The 5000-nt window shown below is 65.7% G+C and overlaps 1 non-coding gene across 1 annotated transcript; it reads right to left on the bottom strand.

The window, feature by feature from the left end:
• Positions 1 to 2543: 2543 nt before the first annotated feature.
• LOC141979147 (5S ribosomal RNA) lies at positions 2544 to 2662 on the bottom strand. The gene has a single exon (XR_012636574.1). It is a non-coding gene; the product is annotated as a 5S ribosomal RNA (ribosomal RNA).
• Between the last annotated feature and the right edge of the window lie 2338 nt (positions 2663 to 5000).

Raw genomic sequence — 5000 nt, 5'->3', positions numbered from 1 at the left:
GGCAGGCTCCGGGTTGACCTGGTGGCCGGAGGAGAATTAAGCCCGGAGCCCGGGGCAGGGCGACCCCGGACGGACGGGGGTCCGCCTGGCCCCTGCCCGCGGGGGCAGGCTCCGGGTTGACCTGGTGGCCGGAGGAGAATTAAGCCCGGAGCCCGGGGCAGGGCGACCCCGGACAGACGGGGGTCCGCCTGGCCCCTGCCCGCGGGGGCAGGCTCCGGGTTGACCTGGTGGCCGGACGGGAATTAAGCCCGGAGCCCGGGGCAGGGCGACCCCGGACGGACGGGGCTCCGCCGGCCCCTGCCCGCGGGGGCAGGCTCCGGGTTGACCTGGTGGCCGGAGGAGAATTAAGCCCGGAGCCCGGGGCAGGGCGACCCCGGACGGACGGGGGTCCGCCTGGCCCCTGCCCGCGGGGGCAGGCTCCGGGTTGACCTGGTGGCCGGAGGAGAATTAAGCCCGGAGCCCGGGGCAGGGCGACCCCGGACAGACGGGGGTCCGCCTGGCCCCTGCCCGCGGGGGCAGGCTCCGGGTTGACCTGGTGGCCGGACGGGAATTAAGCCCGGAGCCCGGGGCAGGGCGACCCCGGACGGACGGGGCTCCGCCGGCCCCTGCCCGCGGGGGCTGGCTCCGGGTTGACCTGGTGGCCGCTCGGGACTTAAGCCCGGAGCCCGGGGCAGGGCGACCCCGGACGGACGGGGCTCCGCCTGGCCCCTGCCCGCGGGGGCAGGCTCCGGGTTGACCTGGTGGCCGGACGGGGAATAAGCCCGGAGCCCGGGGCAGGGCGACCCCGGACGGACGGGGGTCCGCCGGCCCCTGCCCGCGGGGGCAGGCTCCGGGTTGACCTGGTGGCCGCTCGGGACTTAAGCCCGGAGCCCGGGGCAGGGCGACCCCGGACGGACGGGGGTATGCCGGCCCCTGCCCGCGGGGGCAGGCTCCGGGTTGACCTGGTGGCCGGTTTGCTTTCGGGCCACCAGGTCAACCCGCTGCCTGTATGGGGTTGACCTGGTGGCCGCTTTCCTTCCCGGCCACCAGGTCAACCCGCTGAATGTATGGGGTTGACCTGCTGGCCGCTTTCCTTCCCGGCCACCAGGTCAACCCGCTGAATGTATGGGGTTGACCTGCTGGCCGCTTTTCTTCCCGGCCACCAGGTCAACCCGCTGAATGTATGGGGTTGACCTGCTGGCCGCTTTCCTTCCCGGCCACCAGGTCAACCCGCTGAATGTATGGGGTTGACCTGCTGGCCGCTTTCCTTCCCGGCCACCAGGTCAACCCGCTGAATGTATGGGGTTGACCTGCTGGCCGCTTTTCTTCCCGGCCACCAGGTCAACCCGCTGAATGTATGGGGTTGACCTGCTGGCCGCTTTCCTTCCCGGCCACCAGGTCAACCCGCTGAATGTATGGGGTTGACCTGCTGGCCGCTTTCCTTCCCGGCCACCAGGTCAACCCGCTGAATGTATGGGGTTGACCTGCTGGCCGCTTTCCTTCCCGGCCACCAGGTCAACCCGCTGAATGTATGGGGTTGACCTGCTGGCCGCTTTCCTTCCCGGCCACCAGGTCAACCCGCTGAATGTATGGGGTTGACCTGCTGGCCGCTTTCCTTCCCGGCCACCAGGTCAACCCGCTGAATGTATGGGGTTGACCTGCTGGCCGCTTTCCTTCCCGGCCACCAGGTCAACCCGCTGAAAGTATGGGGTTGACCTGGTGGCCGCTTTCCTTCCCGGCCACCAGGTCAACCCGCTGAAAGTATGGGGTTGACCTGGTGGCCGCTTTCCTTCCCGGCCACCAGGTCAACCCGCTGCCGGCATGGGGTTGACCTGCTGGCCGCAGAGGGGCAGGCTCCGGGTTGACCTGGTGGCCGGACGGGGATTAAGCCCCGGCTCGGAGCAGGGCAAGCCCGGGCGGAGGGGGGTCCGCTTGGCCCCTGCCCGCGGGGGCAGGCTCCGGGTTGACCTGGTGGCCGGTTTGCTTTCGGGCCACCAGGTCAACCCGCTGAATGTATGGGGTTGACCTGCTGGCCGCTTTCCTTCCCGGCCACCAGGTCAACCCGCTGAATGTATGGGGTTGACCTGCTGGCCGCTTTCCTTCCCGGCCACCAGGTCAACCCGCTGAATGTATGGGGTTGACCTGCTGGCCGCTTTCCTTCCCGGCCACCAGGTCAACCCGCTGAATGTATGGGGTTGACCTGCTGGCCGCTTTCCTTCCCGGCCACCAGGTCAACCCGCTGAATGTATGGGGTTGACCTGCTGGCCGCTTTCCTTCCCGGCCACCAGGTCAACCCGCTGAAAGTATGGGGTTGACCTGCTGGCCGCTTTCCTTCCCGTCCACCAGGTCAACCCGCTGAATGTATGGGGTTGACCTGCTGGCCGCTCTGCTTCCCGGCCACCAGGTCAACCCCCTGCCGGTATGGGGTTGACCTGCTGGCCGCAGAGGGGCAGGCTCCGGGTTGACCTGGTGGCCGGCAGGGACTTCAGCCCCAGGGCCCCTGGCAGGGCGACCCTGCCCTTGTTCCCCAGAAAAGGAGAGAGCTGGCTCGCAGCGGGAAAAGCTGCCTACGGCACCTGGGATTCCCAGGCGGTCACCCATCCAAGTACTAGCCAGGCCCGGGACGGTTTACCTTCCGAGATCGGACGGGATCGGGGGCCTTCCGTCCGGTATGGCCGTAGGCACTCGGCTCCGGTCCGCCTCGTCCCCTTTCCCTTACTGACTCCCCTGCCTCGGGTGGGCCCGATCCTTTTTTCCGTTTTTTTTTTTCGCTCCGGAGGCTTCATGAGCCCCCCCCCAACACCCCTTTGGGGGTCGGTGAAAATTTTTTTTTCAGACTTCCAGGGGCCCGATCCTGGCCGCGGGCACCCGGCTCCGGGCACCCGGCTCCGGGCCGCCTCGTCCCCTTTCCCTTACTGACTCCGCTGCCTCGGGTGGGCCCGATCCTTTTTTCCGTTTTTTTTTTTCCGCTCCGGAGGCTTCGTGAGCCCCCCCCAACACCACTTTGGGGGTCGGTGAAAAAATTTTTTTCAGACTTCCAGGGGCCCGATCCTGGCCGCGGGCACCCGGCTCCGGGCACCCGGCTCCGGGCCGCCTCGTCCCCTTTCCCTTACTGACTCCCCTGCCTCGGGTGGGCCCGATCCTTTTTTCCGTTTTTTTTTTTTTTCGCTCCGGAGGCTTTATGAGCCCCCCCCAATACCACTTTGGGGGTCGGTGAAAAAAATTTTTCAGACTTCCAGGGGCCCGATCCTGGCCGCCGGCACCCGGCTCCGGGCACCCGGCTCCGGGCCGCCTCGTCCCCTTTCCCTTACTGACTCCCCTGCCTCGGGTGGGCCCGATCCTTTTTTCCGTTTTTTTTTTTTTCGCTCCGGAGGCTTTATGAGGCCCCCCCTAACCGTTTTTGGGGTCGGTGAAAATTTTTAGTCAGACTTCCAGGGGCCCGATCCTGGCCGCGGCTTCGCAGGCTGGCCTGGGGGGGGGGGCATCTCTAGCTCCGGCCGCGGACGGCGAGACGCTCGGCCACCAGGTCAGCCCGGAGGAAAAGGCTGAAAAAAATGTCTAAGTCCCCCCGGGACACCAGGTCAACCCGGAGGAAAAGGCTGAAAAAAATGTCTAAGTCCCCCCGGGACACCAGGTCAACCCGGAGGAAAAGGCTGAAAAAAAGTCTAAGTCCCCCCGGGACACCAGGTCAACCCGGAGGAAAAGGCTGAAAAAAATGTCTAAGTCCCCCCGGGACACCAGGTCAACCCGGAGGAAAAGGCTGAAAAAAAGTCTAAGTCCCCCCGGGACACCAGGTCAACCCGGAGGAAAAGGCTGAAAAAAAGTCTAAGTCCCCCCGGGACACCAGGTCAACCCGGAGGAAAAGGCTGAAAAAAAGTCTAAGTCCCCCCGGGACACCAGGTCAACCCGGAGGAAAAGGCTGAAAAAAAGTCTAAGTCCCCCCGGGACACCAGGTCAACCCGGAGGAAAAGGCTGAAAAAAATGTCTAAGTCCCCCCGGGACACCAGGTCAACCCGGAGGAAAAGGCTGAAAAAAAGTCTAAGTCCCCCCGGGACACCAGGTCAACCCGGAGGAAAAGGCTGAAAAAAAGTCTAAGTCCCCCCGGGACACCAGGTCAACCCGGAGGAAAAGGCTGAAAAAATGTCTAAGTCCCCCCGGGACACCAGGTCAACCCGGAGGAAAAGGCTGAAAAAAATGTCTAAGTCCCCCCGGGACACCAGGTCAACCCCGAGGAAAAGGCTGAAAAAATGTCTAAGTCCCTGCTCGGCCATCAGGTCAACCCCATTCAAAGTGACGGGTTGACCTGATGGCCGGCAGTCTCACGGAAGTCCGGATGGGGTCGCCAAAAGTGCCCTCGGCCGACCGAGAGAACCAGGAGGTCGGATAGGATTTCAGATTGGTCCCCCTAAATTGGCGGTTGGATTTTTCGACTAGTTCATTTTGACGGGTGCGAGGAGATTTCTGAGAACAGGTTTTTCGGAACCTGTGAGAACCAGAGATGAGCCTCGGGGACCAATCTGCGCGTTGTACCCGATCTTGTGAGGGGGGACAGGGGCACGTTGGCAGGTGGGGCGGCCCCCGGCCCCCCCGAGCCCCCCCTTTTCCGGCTCTTTTCCTCCGGGGACCCCGTCGTCCCCTCGCACCCCCGGTGCAGGCCCGGTGGCCGGGATGCGAACTCCGACTGTCGGCGCCCCCCGGAGGGAGGGGGGGCCCGCTCCTCTCTCGCCTTCCGATCGATGTGGCGCTCACGTTCGCGACGGGAAGGGTCCTTCGCGGGCCGGCGCCCCCGACCGCAGGGGGCGTCTGGCGTTCAGGCGGATCGGGTCCCTCTTCCTCTTCGCGTCCCCGGATCCTGGGGCCGATTGGGACTTTCCTCCTTTGGGGGGGGGCCCGGGCGCGTGCCCGGCCCTCCGCGCCGTGGGGCCAGCCGGCCGAGATCTCCGCCCTGCGAGGTCGAGCGGCTCCGGCAGCCCACCCAGGGGTCTGAAAACCCAGGGAGCCGCGAGGCTCGGCAGGGCCAA

Source organism: Natator depressus, chromosome 28 (genome assembly GCF_965152275.1).
Source record: "Natator depressus isolate rNatDep1 chromosome 28, rNatDep2.hap1, whole genome shotgun sequence".
NCBI classification, from domain to species: Eukaryota; Metazoa; Chordata; order Testudines; family Cheloniidae; genus Natator; species Natator depressus.
This window is presented reverse-complemented; position numbering and strand designations above follow the sequence as displayed.